This window comes from Talpa occidentalis, unplaced genomic scaffold (genome assembly GCF_014898055.3).
Source record: "Talpa occidentalis isolate TD23 unplaced genomic scaffold, MPIMG_talOcc4v2.1 talOcc4.4, whole genome shotgun sequence".
Taxonomy (NCBI): domain Eukaryota; kingdom Metazoa; phylum Chordata; class Mammalia; order Eulipotyphla; family Talpidae; genus Talpa; species Talpa occidentalis.
In genome coordinates, this window is record NW_023604295.1 from 100,276,966 (window position 1) to 100,298,063 (window position 21,098).

General features: G+C 40.3%; 1 protein-coding gene and 1 pseudogene across 1 annotated transcript in view; one reads left to right on the forward strand and one right to left on the reverse strand.

The window, feature by feature from the left end:
- The first annotated feature begins 4,447 nt into the window (after positions 1-4,447).
- STAG1 (stromal antigen 1) overlaps positions 4,448-21,098 on the forward strand; it is a 462,478-nt gene continuing 445,827 nt past the window's right edge. Inside the window, exon 1 of the mRNA XM_037525931.2 lies at positions 4,448-4,671. The gene's annotated coding sequence lies outside the window, so the exon portion shown is untranslated. The remainder of the gene's footprint in view (positions 4,672-21,098) is intronic.
- The window catches only part of LOC119258213 (heat shock protein HSP 90-beta-like), a 77,972-nt pseudogene continuing 61,845 nt past the window's right edge, over positions 4,972-21,098 (reverse strand).

A 21,098-nucleotide genomic window follows, 5' to 3' on the forward strand; every position in this document is an offset into this window, starting at 1 on the left:
GTGGGGGGGCGAGCGGTGAGAGGATTCAGCAGAGGCAGAGTGGGGAGAAGAACAGGCAGATTTACTGAAATACACTGCTGAGGGGAGCAGCGGGCGAGACAGCAGAGGTCTGCTGCGTCAGGTGGATTAGCTCCCTGGTCAGGGATCAAACTCATCTCATTGTCTGGCAATAGCTTTATAGCGCTCTCTTTAACCCCTGTGCCACCAGGGATGTCCTAAATCTGTATATTTCTATATATATAACTTTTTTTTTTTTTAAAGTGTACATGAATTTTTTTTTTTTTAATAGAGGCATGTTCTATTTATTTATTTGTTTGTTTGCTTGTTTTGTTTATACATGCACTGGGTACAGTCAGAAGCGCGGGAGGGTGAGAGGATTCACCAGAGCCAGAGCTGGGAGCAGAGCAGGCAGAAGGACGGAAGTACACTGCCGAGGGGAGCAGCGGGCGGCAGGAGAGGTCTGCGTGCCATGCGGGACCCTCCTCCGGTGACCGGGGAGCAGCCAGGGATTGAACCGGCGCTGCAGAGGCTGCGGGCAGCTTCGCAACCCAGCGCTCAACCGCTGCGCCACCGGGGAGGCCCTATATATAACTTTTTAAAAGAGATTTATTTATTTATGCATACAAGATTTATTATTTATGCATACAGGCCAGAGGTGCAGGGGGAGACAGGATCCACCAAAGACAGAGCAGGGAACAGAACAGGCAGACTGACTGAAACACACTGCTGAGAGGAGCAGCCGGTGAGGCAGGAGAGGTCTGCTGTGCCACATGGGTTGCTCCCTGGCTGGCCGGGGATCGAACTTGTGCTGCAGGGGCTGGGGACTGCTTAATAACCCCTTGTGCCACCAGGGAGGCCCCAAATATAACTGATAATATTTATAATATTAAATATTCACTTGGACCATGTTGGCTAAGAGATTGAGGCAATGGGCATGTGTCTTCTTTTTAGACATAAGTAGACCAAGCCCAATTTCTGGTCATTTGAGATGAGCTTACTAAGGTAGAAATTCTAAGAACTACATGAAACTTGAACTTGGCAACAGGCTGTTCCACTAATACTTCATTCCTTACTTTAAATACACTTTAAGAAACTTTATATAAACTCTACCAACACTAATTCCATACATCCTTTTTGATATTTTGTTCACACCTATGACTTGAAATTTTTCATGAAAATTGTGGCTAAAAATCTTTGCCAAGAGATGTGGAATCTTCAGTAGCAAGCAGAGGGTCCTGGGAATTGTGTGATTCTATAAAAAGTTAACATACTATGGGACCTGTTTCTTTAGCCTACTGTAGGGTAAATGGTTGGGTAAATGGTTTGGTAAACGGTTTTCAGGCTTTTCTGCCCTCCCACCATTAGGATTGCCCTGCCTGATGGGGCACCTGCAATTGCTACATCGTTGCAAACTATCTTGTTTACTTCTGTGGGCCATGAGAGGAGTATTGAGCTAGTCATGGAGAGAAGCAGAGGCAGAAGAGGCAGCAGAGAGGAAGAGAGAAAGAAGCCAGAGAAGCCCAGAGTGAAGAATTACTGGGAGCCTGGAGGCCTTCTGGCCTCCTGGCACCCCTGCCTGCCACACTACATGTAAAGCTCAATAAAAGCCTGAGAAAAACACCGAGGGCTCCAGGACTGTCCTTTACCCGTCGGCTGGATCAGAAAACCTGCACTGTGCCTATCCTGCCCCTACACCTACTAAATACTAAAGAGTGAACATTAATGCTCTTTACTTACGTTTGAGGTTTATTAGATCATTTTTTTTTTTTTAAAGGGAGGTGACAGAAAGACAAGGACTTTCAAGGCTATTATAATTGTTCTAATGTAAGGCAATGGGAGTTGGTTAGGAAGGAAGATCTTATGAGGAGAGAGTAGGAGAAAAACCAAGGATTTTTCTTGTTTCTGATTGAGAATGTATGATGGAATTTGGGCTTTATTTGAAGGTTAAAGACTAAAGTCTGCCCTTACCTGGCTACAATTTAGAGGCTAGGTAATTAGGTAATTACAAACACGAGTCCAACTATTGATTTAATGAGAAGACAACATGAAGTTTTAGGTTATTATAAACTCAGAAAGTTGACCAGTTTTTGATACTTACAAAAAAATGTTGAAAAGTTCTTAGTAAGACAAAACAGTAATATAATAATACTATTGGCATTTTTATATGTGTTGAGTCATTTAATAGAGCAACACTTCAAGATAGGCATTATTGTTATTTCCATCTTACAGTTGAGGAATGATTTGTCCAAGGTCACAGAGTGTTCCAGAGCAGTCTGGTTTCAGAGTTTATGTTTAATATATTCTGTTTAATGTACATGTTTAATTACTAAAATAGGCTAAAAAATAGTATTACAATATTATTAAAAGAAATGAGGAAATTCAAATACGATGCATTATTTTAAATGTTGAATTTTAAGGTGGACATTACTGGCAAATGGAATATGAGGAATCTTTGTTAAGGAAAAATCAGGAACAGACTATGTTTTGAAGACAGAATGTGGTAGAGAACTGGGAGTTGAATTGTGGAATGGAAGAGGAGCTACAAAAGGAAGCAGTAAACCAATTAGGTTTAGATCCCAGAAACTGTCTTATAAGGAAAATAAAGTTTCAAAGAGGGGATAGAGTCTGGTTGTCAGGAAAATGTAGCATGAGAAAATGGATGACATTAGAATTCTGGTGGAAAAGTATAGTTTCAGTTTGTTCTCTAATTAGACTGATAAAGGCTAAAGAGTAAGTTGGATACAAAGGCGATCACTGCCTTTTTGAAAAATCAGTGATGCTGAAAGGAAGATTATAGTACAGTAACTGGAAGCAGTGTTAGCACTGAATCTAAAAACAGTGGAAACTGTTAAATAACAGAAAGGAAGAAGCGAGCAGATAAGATACTGAAGCTATAAAAGACCACAGGAAATCTGTGGAAAAGGGAATTGGAAGGGATGGAATATAGGGTTCAAGGAGGACGGGTTTTAGAGAGAAGGGAAGAATGGATTACTGAGAATTTTTGAGTTGTGAACAGGATGCAGTAACATAATTTTAAGGTGCAGAGATTATCAAACTGGAATTGGCGTTCCTTAGCTCTGATCCCAGGAAACCAGAAGAAGTTATTGGTATGTACTGGGCCTGGGATCTTTAATAAGAAGGAAAAGTAGAATTATTATAGAGAATAAGAAAGGAAATGAGCCGGAGATGAGTCAAAAAACAAACAAAAAGCTGAGAGTCCAGTCACAAATTAATACCTGATCAGGTCAGTGGTGCCTTTCCCCAGCGATAAACCACTAATAACCCTGGCTAATGTAGTTAAACCTGTGACCATTGGGAGACAAATCAGAAACAGGGTTAACCTATTGGAGATTGGCCATGAACATTATAAAGCAACTGAGCTATATTGAAAGAAGAGTTGGCTAAAGCAACAGAGAATTTAATCATAAATAGGGGCTTGATGACCTGGGAGCTTAAGGATTCACGTTGCACTTAAAAGTTGTGAGCAGGTAAAGGAGCCTCAACCACCAAGAGGCAGTTGTTAAGAAGCTACTAGGTTCGAGGGGATATTTTGGTCACGATCTAATAACGTTAGTCGGTTTCCCTTTCGGCAGCGAGAGGGCCAGGATTCTCATGTCCATTTCAGAGCCACGAGTCCTCGGGCTGTGGAGGAAGAAACCTAATTCCAAAGCCGAGCCTGCATTTTCCCAGCGTAGGGACATTCCTTTCTCACTAACTAGCCTATGCTGCCGCCTTATGCAAAGCCCGCACCGCAGAGGCTCTGCTTTACAGAGGCAGGGACGACGCCAATCGGCCTGGGGACGGCACTGTAGCGTCTCCGTCTAGCTCGGAGGCGAGGGAGGTCCCAACCAGTCCTCGAAACCTTTTCACCCCCACCCGGGAAAGGGCCCGGTCTACAGTCAACAATAAATCTCTAACAAAACGCCAAACTCCGAGGCCCCAGTTAAACCCCGGGGGCGGGAGCAGGGCTTTATGCCACCAACTCCTCCGGCCCCGCGGCGCGCGTCCCGGGCGGGGAGAAAGAGGCAGCCGAAGCCCGGCGGGGCAGCGAGGAAGCGCCGGCCCACGACCTAAAGAGAGCCCTCAGCGAGGGGGCTGGGGGCGGGCTTCTCTCCCAGATCTCGGGAAAGCTACAAAAATGGCGGGCGGCAGCTCGGCGCGCGGGGCGCAGGCGCCACGACGGCCCTCCTTCCGCCCGCCTCGCGCGGCCCGCGAACTGTCCACAGCGTCTTCAGCGAGCGGCCTCTGCGGCTCGCGATAGGCTGCGCTCGCCCGCGGGGCGGAGCCGCCACGCAGAGGCCACGTTTCCCGCCCCGCTGGCGCGCGTGCGCGCACTACCCACAGGAAAGCGTTTGCGCGCGTCCCCGCCGCGGCCCCCAGCCCGCGCCTCAGCTCCCTCCCTTTTCCGGGCAGGCCCGTCCCGTCAGTGAGGCAGTGAGCGCCGCGGCCAGCAGAGGGCGGTCCGGACCCAAGTCTGCAGCGGCGCCATTGGCGTGTGGAAAATGCCACCAGATGGCGGGTTAGGATTGCAGCTCCGTTGAAGGCGCGGCCCCCGCTCCCGAACCCCCGGCGACCACCCCGTAACAACCCCCCCACATCGGGAATAACACACCGGAGACTTTTGGGGGGAAACTAGGTCGACGGCCGGCGGCGCCCGTATGGGCAGCTGAGGTGAGTGCGGGCGGCGGCGGCGGCGGCGGGGGGCGGGAAAGAGGGGGAATGCGGCGGCCGCGGCGCGGGGGCTGGAAGCGCCGATCCAAGATGGAGGCTGGGCGAGAGCGAGGGAGCGCGAGCGGGGAGCGGGCGGGCCGGGAGCGGGGCCCGCGCGGGGGAGGGAGGTCGCGCGGGCCTGTGCAGGGCGCGGCGATGCTGGCCGCCCCGCGACCCGGGGCGCGGCGGGCGCCCGGGAACCCTGGCCGTTCCGCACCCCTCCCGCGGGCCCCGAAAATTATGCCCCCGCCCGCTCGGGCACTACGGCGGCGGGCGCGGAAGCCTTTGTGGCGCGCTCGGGCCCGCCGCCAAGCCCGCCCTCCGCACCCCCGCCCGGACTCTCGGGACTCGCCCGGGCCCGGCGGGGCCGGGCCGAGGCGGGCTGGTGCGAATGCCGCCCGCCGCCCGCCGCCCCGCGTTTCTGCGGTGTTTTAGTGGCGGCGGCGTCACATGACAACGAGCTCGCCTCGGCGGAGGGTCCTGGGGTCGCCTGGCGTGGCGGCCGGCCCAGGCCTCGCGGTGGGGTGGGGCGGGGGCCGGGGCTGGGGTGCTGGGAGCGTCGAAATCCCGCTTTCCCGCTATCTGCCCTCCCCGCCCCCGACGGAGGCCTCCCTGTGAAACGCGCCCAGGCCGGAGCACTGCCCCGCTAGTTTGCCGGTCCCCCGGGAGAGGAGGCCAATAAAAGTTGTTTTCCCTCCTTTCTGGGGGTGGGGGGCGGGGAGAAGAGCTGGGAAACTGGAGTGTCTGGAGTTGAATCTGAGCCTCGATTGGAGGGTCCGAACTGGGTGCTGCTTCTGTATTGTAAGGGACTAAGAAATTTTCAGGTGTTAGGATTGTCACGTCACTACTTCTCCCCGCATTTGGAATTTTATCGATTCTCTTTACATTGCAGAGAATTTTGCCCCGGACAAGATGATAAATCAGGAGTTGGTTATAAATCAGGAGTTGGTTTGGGAAGGTTATAGGTTCAAAACAATGCAATTTATGTGTGACGATGCTGAATTTATTTGCTGTTAAAGTTGGGGTTCAGAAGGTGGATATAGTTTAGCTCTTCGTGTTTGTGACTAGAATTACTGTATTTTGCATATTTTCGCAAATACATTTCCTGTCTGAAAGTATTTTAATGGACAAAGTTACGCGATTTTAACACGCAGAATTTCAATGACTCCACCTTTCGACTTACAATACAATGTACCATGTTTTCTTTCATAATGTATGAAAATTTCAGACTAAAAAATTTGCCGCAGGGAGCAGATATTAAAAGGTTTGGAAAGGCTGTTTACTTGCTTTGATTTTTAGAGAACACTTCAAACAAGTTTGCTATCTAAATAAAGTCCTAGAAAACCTACAGGTGTTTTTGCTAAATTCTTATTTTCATTTTTAAGATGTACTTAAAAGTTTATTAAATGATCCACCAGTGGAAATTTCTTAGTGTCCTCTTTAGCTTTGATATTCTGATAAAGCTAAGAGATACTTAAATAGGCGTAAAACATAAAAAATTGATACTAACATTGCATTCTTTGAAGAGTAATACATTTAACTGCTGATATGAAGGGCTCTTTTAAAGCGTTTAAGGGGACTATAGAGTACAGGAGGGAGTCCTGGGCTGAAGTTAAGTTAAACTTTCAGTAGTTGTTGTCGTTGGGATGTCACTCTTTGAGCCTTTCTCCTGTCATTAAAATGAAGGTGACTGTATGGTTATTTAACAAGATGAGTGTGAAAAAGCCCATTGTGATTGTTAAAAGTTTAAAGCCTTACATAGTTTTGATTTTTTTCCCCTTGATTCTTCTTAATCAATGGTGCAAAGAGATATGATGCGCTGCGGGGGGAAAAAGATACATGTGTGTCCCCCACCCCCACCCCTTTTTCCCTTTGCTAGTTTGTCCTGTATTGAGGGAGTGTACTAGTTTTCTTTTGATACATAGCAAAGCACCACACATTTAGCAGCTTAAGCAACATCCATTTATTATCTTTCAATTTCTGGAGGTGAGAAACTGGGTACTGTAGAGCTGGGTTTTCTGTTCAGCTGAAATCAAGACGTCAGTTGTGGCTGCAATTCTCACCTGAGGCTTAGGATCCTCTTCCAAGCTAACTACTTGTTAGCGGAATTGACTTCCTTGTGACTCTATCACCGAAATCCTTGTCTTCTTGGCTGTTGAACAGGGACCATTCTCAGTTCCTTGCCACTTGTCCACAAGGGCAGTTCACAACATGGCGTTCTGGTTTCATCCAAGCAGACAGTTCCATTGTCTCTACTTCCTCTGTCTCTGACCTCTAGACTTCCCTTTAGAACTCTTTAAAAAGCTTAACTGATTAGGTCAGGCCCATCCAGGATTATCTCCTTTTGTGTATACTCAACTGATTAGGGAGCTTAATTACATGTGCAGAAATCTATTTTGCCATCTAACAGTCTCAGGAGTGATATATCTTCAGGGGAAGGGGATTATATATGGGTAGGTCATTGCGGGGGTTCTTAGAATTTTGCTGCCTTTTGGGCAAGGAAGTACCTGTATCTGTCTCTTCAGAATCTTGACATAGAAGAACTTATAGACATAGCAATAATAACCTCACTTGGTAAGTTTACTCACTTAATGTTGTCTTCACATTTCCCCTTACCCATATTTCCTGGTATCTCAGTTTAGGTGCCTCCCTTTATAAAAGCATTTTACTGCATTTAGAAAGAATATAAACCAAAACTAAAATTTAAGTAAAAAGGAAAGCAATAGAGAGAAGATTATGTAATTCTCATCATTTCTAGATATCTATTGATTTATCCATTTCAGAAATGAGATCCGCTCTCAGAGAAGTTCGGGAATTTATGTGCTTAAGATCACATTTTAAGTGACAGGTAGATTCATACACTTACTACACCAGTTGTGGTGGAGTTGGTCTGACAGCTTGTGAGGAGGGAATGCTTATGAAAAAGAATACTTATTGCTTAAAAAATATTTCATCTCTGACTACCAGTGAGGTTAGCAGATTTCTATATATCAATCAGTCATTTCCTTTTCCTCTTCTCTAAATATCCAGTTTATATCCTTTGTCCATATTTTTATTGTTTGTCTTTTGTCAATTTTGGGAACTCTTTGTTCCTTGGTAGTAGTAAACCTCATCCAGTCATTTTTGGCTTCAATAAATGACTTCCTTTTAATCATAAAAAAAAAAAAAAAAAAAAAAAAAGAATACTTATTGCAAAGTGGCAGAGTTGAGACATTGATGGAACAAATGCTACAGAAGGTTGGTCACAATATGTGGGATGGCTTAACTGTATAAGGAGAAAAAACATTCTCCGTTTTAGTTAGTGATATCAAGCTTTGAAGACTATAACCAGGAGTTAAAATTCTTAGGGAGATACGGCATGATTTCCTGATAGAGAGTGATGTAGTAGGGGGTTGGTAAATCTTTGTGAACTAAAAAAAGAAAAAAAGAAAAGAAAAAGGGAATATTTAGAATTTAGATGATTCTTGCTATTGTTTCCATCCTGAGGGAAAAGTAGTAGTATGTAGAGACCAAAAAGAATCCTTTTGCGTAAGCCCAAGAATTAGATGATTATTGAAGTAGGAGTAAAGGTTGTCTATAAAGAAGGAGAGATAAGTTTTCTTTCAGTTCAGTAGTTACGAGAATAGGATTCAGGTTCTTACCTTCATTGCTGAGAGAAACCTTGCTTGCTGAAAAATGGGTGATTATTTTGAAGTGAGCTTTTAAGTACGTCATATATATAAGACCTGGTGGTTTTATCGGGTGGGTTCTCCATATAATACACTGCTTATTTTTTCCCTTGGGTTTTCCCCCTCTTCTGTTAATTCTTTTCCTCCCTGTTAGTGCTTGAAAGACATCTCAGTGCTTTCTTTATAAGATACATTCCTTTGTGTTGTGAGCCTAAATATGTACCAGTTGTCCAAATGTCTCTAGGGATTTTTGGTAATTAAGTAGCAATAGTAATAACTTTTAATTGCTGGAAGCTCTACAAGAACATTTTACTTTGTGGCCCAGGACAGGCATACACTATGGAAATAAAAGTTTCATGAAATAATATTTAACTTTTATGTAGTACACTCTGATATTTTCTGATTTATTTTTTAAAATAAGAATGCCAGTTGCAACTCACGTAAGTGATACCATGATTCATAGCTACCTGCAGATGGAAAAGTGCAGAATCATAATCTGACTGGTAATCAGGACAGTGTAAACTAAAACCATAAGAAGAAACTATTTCACTTCCATCCAATTGGCCAACGTTAAGATTATGATAGTATGTCTTAGTGAGAATGTGAGAGAAATTACACTCCCACCCCTAGTGGCAATATAAATTGACACAATCATTTTGCAAAAGAATTTGTTCTTATCTGGCGAGTTGAAGATACATATACCTTAAGTTAGCACTTAATCTTTAGTTTCTTCATTCTTGATTAGAGAGATTCCTGTATTTATATACCAGATATGTGAACAAAAAATGTTCACAATAGTCTTGCTTGTAGCAGCCAAAATCTAGGAAAAAACCAAGTGTCCAAATGGATCAACAAATGATGGTTTTCAAAAGTTAAGATAGTTTTGATTACCAGGATTACCCTACTTGATCACAGTGTATTTTTATGTTTACTATTTTGCAAGGGATTTTGGAGTATATCTTTGAGTGATACTGCTTTGTAGTTTTCTTTTGTTATTATCTCTGTCAAGTTTCAGTATTAGGCTGGCCTCATAAAATAAAGTTGGAAGTATCGCCACTGTTCACTAAGAGATTGTGCAGTTGATACTAATTCTTCCTTGAATGTTTACTAGAATTCATCAGTGTTACTATCTGAACCTGAAATTTTCTTTATGGGAAGGTTTTGTTAACAAACACAAATTCAGTTTCTTCAGAAGCTGTAGTGTAATTTAGATTTTTCATTTTATGTCAATTTTGGTAAGTTGTATTTTTCCCTTTATTGTAAGTTGCATTTCTAAAGAAACTTGTTTATTGATATAAATTATAAGACTCCTATGTTATTTTTCTAATATCTGTAGGATCCATAGTGATACCTCCTCTTTTATTTCTGGTGCTATTAATGGTTTTGTTTTTTCTTGACCAGTCTTAATTATTGGTTTAACACTTTCTTTTCAAATGATACCATTGCTGATTTTCTTGTCTTTTCTGTCTTATTTATTTCTGTTCTTTTAACATTTTATAAAAAATTATTATTGAGATAATATTGGTTTACAACACTGTAGTGATTCAACAGGATAACACCTCCTCAGAGGCATGTCACTACACTTTTGCAAAATTCTTTTGCAAAAGAATTTGTTCTTATCTGGTGAGTTGAAGATACATATACCTTAAATTAGCACTTAATCTTCAGTTTCTTTGTTCTTGATTAGGGAGATTCCTGTATTTATATACCAAGATATGGCACCCACTGTAGTCTTCCACTATAGTCTGTTATGCCCTCTTTTCACTATTTTCTCCCTGCCCCATTCCCATCTTGTAATTTCAATTTTGCAGTCAAATTTCTGGGGTTTATTATTGACTTGGTTTTGTCTGACCTTTTTTGTTTTTTTAATATTCCACATATAATTGGAACTATTTGGTATTTGTCTTCCCCTTCCTGACTTATTTTACTTAGCATTATCTTTGCCAGTTCCATCCATGTTTTTGCAAATGACCAGAATTCTTTTTTTTAGTAGCTGAGTAGTATTCCATCTTGTGCATATGCCATGTTATTCTTATGCACTCTTCTGTTCTTGGGCACTGAGGTTGTGTACATAACTTGGTTATTGTAAATAAGGCTCCAGTGAACACTGGAGTGTATATATTCCTTCAAATTAGTGTTTTTGGGTTTTTTGGGTAGATACCTAGGAGCGGAATTGTTGGATTGTATGTTAGATCTATTTTCAGTTTTTTTGAGAAACCGCAATACTGTTTCCCATAGGAGCTGGACCAGTGTACATTCTTTTTTGTCCACATCCTGGCCAACACTTGTTTCAGGTATTTTTGTTAGAGTCTTTCTCACAGGTTTGAGATGGTATCTCATTGTGGTGTTTCCGTTATGATTTTCTTCAGTGTATTTTGCTCTCTTTCTAGCTTTTTAAAGTGCAACTTAAGGTCATAGATTTCAGATTTGTTTCCTAATGTAATCATTCAAAACTATAGATTTTCCTTTAAGCACTGCTGTATCCCACAGATTTTGATAGGTTGTAGTTTTATTCAATTTGAAATAGTCTTCAGCTTACTTTGAGATTTCTTCTTTGACTCATAGATTACTTAAAGGTGTGTTTAATTTCAAATATTGGGGATGATTTTAATATCACTGATTTCTAATTTAATTTCATTTTGAGGTCAGCATATACTCCATTTTGTAATTCTTTTAAATTTATTGAAACTTGTTTGATGAACTAGTATATGATCTGTCTTGTTGAATGTCTTTCACACTTGAAAAGGATGTATTCTGTACTTGTTGGTGTATTTTGTAATTATGAACTAGATAAAGGTGTTTTGTGGATGTATTTTCAAATCATCTTTGTCTACTGATACCTGTTTTTTTTTTTTTTTGTACAGTTCTATCACTTGTTGAAAGGGATATTAAAATATTTAAATATAACTGGAAATGCATATTTCTCCCCTAATTCTGTGAAATTTTGCTTCGTATTTCATTTATTAAAATTCATTTTCATTGTACTTAATACATGTGTCTTAAAGGCAGTATGTAGTTGAGTTCTCCTTTTTTATCCATTCTGTTAATATGGAAGTGGAATTTCTCTTCCAATTTTAATAAATATTGATTACGAGTTAATGCCTGTCAAGAACTGTGAAGGGTCTGAGATTTTATTGTACAGTCAGGCTAGTATATTAACCTTCCATGGTTTAATGGATGCTAGTAGAAGCCTTGAGACTCCTTAGTCAGAGATGAATAGTTACAGCAATAGCAGTACATAGAAAATCAGCATTTGCATCAGATCTTTAAGCCCCGGTTTGCATAGGGAAGTGTTAGGATGTAACACCTGAATATACAATGGATTGTGTTACAGGAGAGGAATCCTAAGCTTAGGGAAACTTGAATCTTTATACTGGGTATTAAGCATGCCTCCTTTTTCTCTCTGGGAGATGCTGTTTCATTCTTCCAGGATTGCTTACTGTACACACAAATTCCTGGGAAGATCAAAAAAAAAAAAAAAAAAAAAAGCAGTTGATGCCTCTGTTTTCAAGACACGCAGAAAATTGAGTAATCCATTGGGAATTGTCTCCCAAAACTGTACAGTGAATTTTCTTTATTTCCCCTATGTTGTTTGCTTCTTAACTCTGTTTCTTACATAACCCCAGCCTAACATTTTGGGTTTTATGGTCTCACCAAGTTGGATCACATACTAGTATTAGCCTTTCTTCCCCCATGTCTTTGTTAGTGTCTCTGTGTGCAAGAAAACACTGAGCATTTGTTATGTACCAACATTTTAAAGTATTGATATCTCTTTTACATGTTAGGTTATTTTCATTTAGTCTTAAATTATACTCATCAAATTTTATTAGATTATATTAAATTTACCAAGTTGATAGTGAGGATGGGACAAATTGTATAGCAGCTTTTGGAATATTCTGTTTCTTGACTTTGTGGTAGTTACATGGGATGTTTGCTTTATAATTCTTTAAATTGTTACCTAGATTTTATGTTTTGTACTGTGTAATTGATAAAACTCACAAATAAAAAATGGAAATGCAACAGGGTGGTCCCCAGGAAAGGGGGAGGTTCCCTGCCCCACCCAAGGGAGGGTGGAGCTGAGCAGGAAGGGGAGAAGCTGAAGAAGAGACTGAGGAAGGAAGCAGGATGGAGCCAGGAGACCTGGAGGAGGCGCATGGAGCCTAGAGACACGTGAAGAAACTGCGCTTGTCTTTTGGTCGTAGACTGGGTGACACAGATGTGGGTGAGACCCATGGGGAGGTGACAATGGCAGTTTTTATCTTGATGTTGATTTTGCTCTTTTCCTTCCGGGCTTGTCTGGTTATTTCTGACCCTTTGCTGTGGGTCCCCACTGGAAGATGCTTTAGACTTGTGGCAGGCTTTGGGGCTTTGCTCTGGGCCAATCCCATTTGGATGGACTTTTACCCATGAGGGGACGGGTAACATTGGGTGCTTCATTTAGAAACTAGACTCTTTGCCTTACCTGTATTGTTTCCTAGTTTTATTAAAGTTCCTTCCCATTAAAGTCTTATATGTTTTGTGCTGATGCGGCGGATGGCAGAACCCATTTAGAATAGGCAGGTTTGCAGGGTTTGGGCTGACCCTCTCCCTGTCCTATAACAGAAATAGCAAATGAACACTGAGTTGTAGGATGTGTCTGTGTAAAATCTTTTCCTGATAATTTCAGCCAGTATTTATCATCCAGTGTGTTATTCTCATGTATTGCAAATGCATGACTGCATTTATTGTTGGTACCATATAGTTTGATAACTTGTGGTATTCATAAGGTAGAGTATCCTGTGTAATGAGGTAGACTGTCACTTCAGCTAAGAAATGGTAGAGCTATAACTTAAACTCAGGTTTTCTTCTAGAACCCAGACTCTTAAAAGATCATTTATTGGGTCTCCCCTGATGGTGCAGTGGTTGAGCGCTGGGCTGCTAGGCTACTGGCAGCCTCTGCAGCGCCGGTTGGTTCCCCGGCCGCCTGTGAGGGTCCCACCAAAAAAAAAAGATCATTTACCTCATTTCTGCATGTTGAAATCCTTTGCATTTTTAAGTTTATTTTACAGAGAATGGTTTTTATCTCTGTTCCACCATAGTAGTTGTGTGTTCTTGCAATGGAACTTTTAATTTTTGGAGGTCTCAGTTGTTTCATCTCTATGATAGGAATTCAGTTAAGATTCAGCAAATAATTTATGTGAATACCTTGTACATATCTAATAAAGTATACAAAGTTGATAGTGAAGTTTTGCTCTTAAACAGCCATTTCTATTTGGAGAAGTTAAAAGCCAAAAGAAACAAAAATAACAAAGCAACAAAATAAACAGGGATAATAATTTGAAATGTTTTAGAGAGGGTTAGGTTTCAGATGCTTTGGAAACTTAAAGTGCAAAGGTAAGAGGAGATGCCCTTCTTCCTGTGAGGTAACACAAAATAATGTTATTTTTATATGTCAGAAGTGACAGACATGGGTCAGAGTTTTTTAGAAGTGTCCCTTTATTTTATGATCAAGATAAGAATTAAATGTTACCTGTACTGTTTATAGACTCCCTGCCAAGATTTTTCTTCATAATTATTGACTTGTTTTAAAGGTTCTGGTAGATGTTTGGTACACCATTGCCTATAGGTCTTGCACAGACAGGGGAAAAACGTGTTTCTTACATAATTAATCATGATCATGACCTGGTTGTCTTATTTTTTTGAGCTGCCTGTTCCCTCTTTTATCCTAAAGTTCTGTTGACACTGATTATATTAAGTTATTTTTTCCTATCTCATTCAGAAATCTGTGATACAGACTTCTTTTATTCTTTAGTAGAGTTAGAACAAAGTAGCAAATGTGCAGAATTTTTTATGACTTTATGCAGGATACAAAAACTAAACATCTTAAGTTGTGGTGTACTTTACTGTTAATACCTAAATTAACTTTTGGGAGAAAATGCTCTATTGTGTACCTTGTACTGTTGAGATAGTTTAAAAGTTCATATGTTGACTGATGAAGGAAGCACTATCATATGATTAAATGGCAAAGAGGGTGATTGTCCATTGTCCAAGAGATTTCCTGGCACTGGAGTCACATTGCTTGTGTCACGTTCTGATTCAAACTCTTCCTAGGTATGCAAAAGTAGGCAGATTCTTTAACTACTTTAAATCTCATGTTTTTTCCATCTGTAAAATTGGAATAATAAATGCATGCCTCTGGCATGGGTTGCTGTAAAGGTTACAGAGTTAGCTTTTAACTATGAGACTATATTGCACTGTATTTAGATATGGAGGACATTAATCTTAAATTTAAAAGGTGAATAAAATTATAATCTGGATAAATGATGAGGTTACTTTCCCGGAAGTAAAGAATTTTCATTAATTGGTGCTTATCAGCACATAGTGCTAGTAGTAGATTAAAACTATTAATGAGAAGGGTCAGAGGATGAGGTCCTTTGGTCAAACTGAGAAATGAGGGTTATAACCAGTGTTTTCTGCTTGTTGTTAAACATATTTCAACAGTTTCGTTTTAGGGACTCCCTGGTGGTGCAGAGGATAAAGTCTCAGTGCTGTCATGCTATCCCCAGCCAGGGAGCTAATCCCACATGGGGCAGCAGACCTTTCCTGTCTTGGCTTGCAGCTCTCCTCAGCAGTGTATTTCAGTACATCCGCCTGCTCTGCTACCCATTCTTTCTCTTCCTCTAGTGAGTTCTCTCACCCGCACTCCTCTGACTTACACTCCAGTTCTTGTATGCATAAATAAATGAAAATAAATCCTTAAAAGAAGTTATGCTTTTTAACATTTTTAGAAAGTACCACCCTGGAAAGGCATCATTATGTTTTCCTAGTTATTGACAAATTTTGATGGCTCTATGAGGCTGCTTATTTGTGAATATTAGCTTTACATTTGTAATTTTGCAAACAGACTAGAAATGAATCTTTTCCAAGAGCAAAATAAATTCTCAAAGTTACTTCTTTGAGTAAGTTCTTAGACAAAGTGAGGTGATAAATGACTCCTTTCTTCTCTCATAAAGGATACAGAGAGAAAATCCAGGTTAATCTGGGCTTTTAAACTTTATTTATTTTTTAAAGATTCATCTATTTTGCATATAAGAACTGGGGTGTAATCCAGAGGTGCTGGAAGTGAGAGGATTCACCAGAAAGTGGGGAGCAGAACAGGCAAAGCTACTGAAATATACTGCTGAGGGGAGCAGTAGGCAAGATAGGAGAGGTCTGCTGTGTCATGTGGGTTGCTCCCTGGTTGGCCAGGGATCTAACTTGTGCTGCAGTGGCTGGTGATGATAGCTTGATAGCGCAGTCATTAACCCCTGAGCCACCAGGGATGCCCATGGTTTGTTTTTTTTAAATGATAGATGTTTGATATTTTGTAAGTGTAAAGGCACCATGGTATAAGAGAGTGAAAACTAGTGTAGGGCCAGAGCCTAGAGTTTTATTTATAACTAGGCCATTAGCTAGCCTGTGTCTTTGAATCATTACTTCTCTGGGCCCCAGCTTCTTCATTGTAAAATTATAAAATTAGTGTTTGTTCCTGATTTCCACGATTCCTATAAATTTTAGTTATGTTGAGATAATAATGAAATCAACTCAGACTCAGGCAATGTGGAGTTTTTCATTTAGAAGTCTTTCATTTTTAAAAACTTAAATGTGGTTATCAGTTGGCTCCTTTTACTTCCTGACCTCCCAACTGGTTATTAGAATAATTTATTCTTTTCCCTACCTGATAAGTGTATAGGCTAAGTATCTTAATATTTAGGTTGCATTTATAGTTTCTGTTACTTGCAATGGATGTGAGTTTGCATCTTTTGTGAGAAAGAAATAGATTAATAAGTGTTTTCTTGTTATTATATTCACTGTGAGTAGTCATTCATTACTTACTGAACATCTACAGGGAACTATACATTGGGGCTATAAAGACATTAAATTAACATGTAGTTCTTGTCTTCCTGAGGTACAGAGGTGGCACATCAAGACTCAGATCTTTATTCCTTCTTCAAACAAATCCTTTCCTAATCCCTTATCACTCCTTTCTCCTTCCCTCTGTCTCTTCCTTCCTTAAATCCTGGGTTGGTCTAAATGCTTTTCCCTTGTGTTTTAGTGGTGTACTGTACCACGGTGGCCATGACTGATTATAGAATTGGTGCTCTGCATCAAGGTGCCTGAGCAAGAGGAAAGGTGGGGCTGAAATTGAGATTTTATTCTCCTTGAAAATGGCTCATTTGCTTTTCCTATCTTTTCCTAATCCCCTGCCCAAAGGAGATCTTTCCCCCCCTAATTCTTATCAGAGAAACTGTATGCTTGCAGATGTACTCTGTATAGTAGTATTCCAGTAAAATCATTTTGTAGTATTTTTTGGTAACCAATTTTTACAGTAGGTATTAAATGCCTTGAGGTAGTATGTTGATGTGAACTTTCTAAAGGTGAATTCTTTTTAAAATTTTATTATATCTTTTTATTAAGGTAACATTGGTTTGCAACACTGATTCACAGGCATAGGATCACACTCCTCAAATGCATGCCTCTATACCATACCCTCCACCAAGACATCCTCAGCCCTCTAATCACAGTCCATGTGTCTTCTCCCCTGTTTGTTTTCCTCTCTCCCTCTCCCCTAATGGTAGCTTCAATTCCAAAGACAGATTTCTAGGGTTTGTTACTGATTTGGTTTTGGCTGAGCCTTTGTTTAATTTCTCTATATTCAACATGTAAGTGAAACTGCCCACCAGTATTTGTTTTTCTCCTGACTCACTTCACTTAGCATTATCTTCTCCAATCCATCCATGGTAAGAATTCATCCTTTTCCTTTTTCTCTGTCTTTCTTTCTGTCTGTCTTTCTTTTAAAAATTTATTTATACAAGCACTGGGTACAGTCAGAAGCACGGGAGGGCGAGAGAATTCACCAGAGCAGGGAACAGAACAGGCAGACTGACGAAGTACACTGCTGAGGGGAGTGGTGGGCGCAGCAGGAGAGGTTTGTCGCACCATGTGGGACCAGTGCCGGGGATCGAGCCGGCGCTGCAGAGGCTGCGGGCAGCTTCGCAGCCCAGTGCTCAACCACTGCGCCACCAGGGGAGGCCCTCCTTTTTCTTTTTAAACAGCTGAGTAGTATTCCATTGTGTTTATATCCCACATTGTGCTAGTCCACTCCTCTGACCTTCGGAGGATGAATGGGAGTACGAATACCCTTAAGAAACGTGAAAGTTAATGAGATAAGAGTAGGATGGCAGAGATGGGAATGCCATACCAGGTGAATACAAAGGGATAGAGTTGTGGTCTAGTGTTACCCATGATTTTCAAAATGTGGTCCCTGAAATAACAAATACAACATTACCTGGGAACTTGTTAGAAATTCTTGTACTCACCCAGGCCTACTGAATCAGAAATTCTGATGATAGAGACCAGCAATTTGTGTTTTAGAAGGTTCTTCAGGTGATTCTGATGAAGGCTGAATTTTGAGAAGCATTACTGTAGCCCACTTCTTTAGGAAGTATTAGTGAGAGTATGCTTGGAGTATGGGTTACCTGAGAAAGAGTGATCAAAATACGGAGATGTAAGCAGTGACTAGAGTACCTGTTATGCAGACTAAAAAGTTTGAACTTTTGGTGACTGTACATTAGAGAATTGAGAACTTTAAAAATACACCATTGGTTGGAATCTACCCTAGACCAGCTGACACTAACTCTGCGTTTCTGATGCACAATGCGGACTGTTAATGATAAACTTGACAGAACTTGGATACTGATTGTAATAGTATACACATTTATGAAAAAGAATAAAATATTTGTCAAATAATGTGATAAAATAACAGTCCTTTTATTGGATATTAGATCCATTTCACAGAGATGGTAAAGAAGTTAAAGTACCTTTTCCAGGTTATTGCGCAGCTAGGAAGTAGTGGTTTGAGTTCAGGTTTTTGAGACTAAAATCTAATCTCGCAAGCAGTTTTTGAAAAACTTGGGGTTCATGAATTTAGATAGGAAAATAATCACATCTTTATTCTCCCTAATCTTTCAGTAAGATTTAACATTTTATTTGATTTTGCATGTAGGAGATAATCACAGCTACGCAATAACTGATTTTTGTCACAAATATTTTCATATTACATTACAGATGTAGATACCTCAAAATATCACTTTATTCTAATCACTACTTCAAATTAGAGTAACTCTTAGGTCCACCTCTAGACCTTTTATTTACTGTTTTAAAGAAGTATGCGTTCTAATTATTATAATACATACTTTTTAATGTTGATAATTTATTTGAATATAATTTTTTTTTAATAGAGGCATGTTTTATTTATTTATTTATTTATTTTATTTGTTTGTTTTGTTTATACATGCACTGGGTACAGTCAGAAGCGTGGGAGGGTGAGAGAATCCACCAGAGCCAGAGCGGGGAGCAGAGCAGGCAGAAGGACAGAGGTACACTGCTGAGGGGAGCAGCGGGCAGCAGGAGAGGTCTGCGCGCCATGTGGGACCCTCCTCCGGTGGCCGGGGAGCAGCCGGGGATCGAACCGGTGCTGCAGAGGCCGCGGGCAGCTTCGCAACCCAGCGCTCAACCGCTGCGCCACCGGGGAGGCCCTATTTGAATATAATTAATAACTAATTTTTCTAAGCATTTGCTAAGAAGGGAGAGTATAGTAGACAGTTTCATGTAGGGTAGACAGGGAATAAAAAATCTCTTTTAAAAAAATTATCTCTTAGAATAGAGATCCTTATTGAAGGGAGACTTTCTCCTTCCCCACACTCCTTTGATTTGTGAGGAAACATGGTGACCACTAACTGTGGAAACAAAGCTTTTTAATTTGACCTCTTAAATAGAACTAAAACCCACGGTTTACATTACATGTCAAAGTTACTAGATTAAAAACTGCACTGAGTTAACAATGCTGTTTTCTAAGCATCTTCTAAAAAAAATTAGAAATAATAGGTATTCTAACAGTCCTATGGTCTGATATAGTGCTGTTCAGTAGAACTTCCTGCAGTGATGGAAATGTTCCATATATATGCTGTCCAGTATGGTAGTGATTAGTCACAGTGATGCCAAGAAACAATTTAATTAACAGCAATATAATAGCACGTAGTAATTGCTAAAGGACTTCTTATGTAACAGGTGCTGTTTTAAGCAAGACTTAAGTAATCCTTGCAACAACCCTACAAAGTGTGGCTGCTATTAAGTCTGTTTACAGATGAGGAGGTTGAGGCACAAAGAAGGTTAAGTGATCTTCCAAAGGTGACAAAGCAAGTAATTAGCAGAACTAGGATTCAAACCCTGGCATCTGTCTTCCTTTTGTCTTCCTTTCATAATATACTCCTCTCTTACTTTCCTCAGACTCCCAAGTGCATATCCAGAATGTTGTCAGAAACATTTTTTATTAAAAGGAATTTAGGATAAATTATTTTAATTATAAACTTGTATTTTGCTCTTTGTTATTAATTTGAGTCTACTCACGGGCTCAGTTTACCTATTTCATTTCCTGTAAGTAAACTTGTATTAGATGTTTTTAGTTATCAACTTAAGATTCTGAAGTTGAATAATTATCTAGTTATTTAGTTTGTTGTAACTAAAAAATAATTCTTAGGTCATTTTTTTTTCCTTTTTTTCCTATTTTTTTCTCCCCTCCCCCCCATTCTTAGGTCATTTTATGGTGAATTGGTTTTGGCTTTCCCTAGTCACCAAATATAAACAACTAATCTATATTTTAGTATATTATGTTCCTGGACACCCAGAGAGGAAAGGTATCTCTTAGGTACATAGTTCCATTTTTACCATATTTAGGGCGAGCTGGTGGTAGAGTAAGTTACAAGAGGGCAAGAAAACTGTCAGTTTTTCGGTTGTCTTTTGTAGTTATATGTTTGGTGCTTTATGTATATAGCCATCGTTTATTAAATATGCTATTTCATTTTTCCAGTGCTTTAGATTCATTACATATGTGTTGTTTAATATTCACACCACCCTTCAGAGCATATAATGATGGCAAAAATATTTTGTAGATGAGGGCATTGTTAGGCTCTTTCTTTCTCTTCAGCTTTCCTCACTTCTACTTTAGGGGGATATGATCTTAAATATAGGTGGGCAATGTGATGCGGTGTTGAGGTTATAATTGAAGCCAACCTTCTAGTAATTAAGGTTCTCAGTTCTGTTTGCTTCTATTTCCTTATAGCTAGATGCTGGAAATAAGGCAGACAAGGTATTTGTCCTCATGTAGTTGATAGTCATTCTGTCAATTACATATTGACAAAATAATATTGTCAATTAATAATAATATTGACAAAATAATATTGACAAAATAATATACATATTGTCAAAATAATCATATTCTCTGTTAAATGCCATAAAAGGCATAAATGAGGTATTGTGGAGGGTAATAATGGGATACAAACCTTGAATAGGGAGAGTCAGAAAAGGCATCTTTGAGGAGTGAAATTAAGCTAAGACATGCACAGAACCTGGGCAAAAATGGTCCATGCACAAGGGAAGAGCAAAGGCAAAATCTATAGCAGGAATGATAATGACAATTTAGGAACTGAGAGAGTGTGGTAAATTAGGACCTCAGGTAATTCTGTGACGGGGAGGAGCAGAATGCAGGAAGAGGGTAGTGGCATCACATGAAGTTATCGAGAAAGGCCAGTCTGGATTATATCAGGTTTGGTTTAATAAGGACTCTCTAAGGAATGTAGATTTTATTATAAATAAACCATTTAGGATAGGAACATTTAAAAATTATCCTCTAAGTTTAGTGCT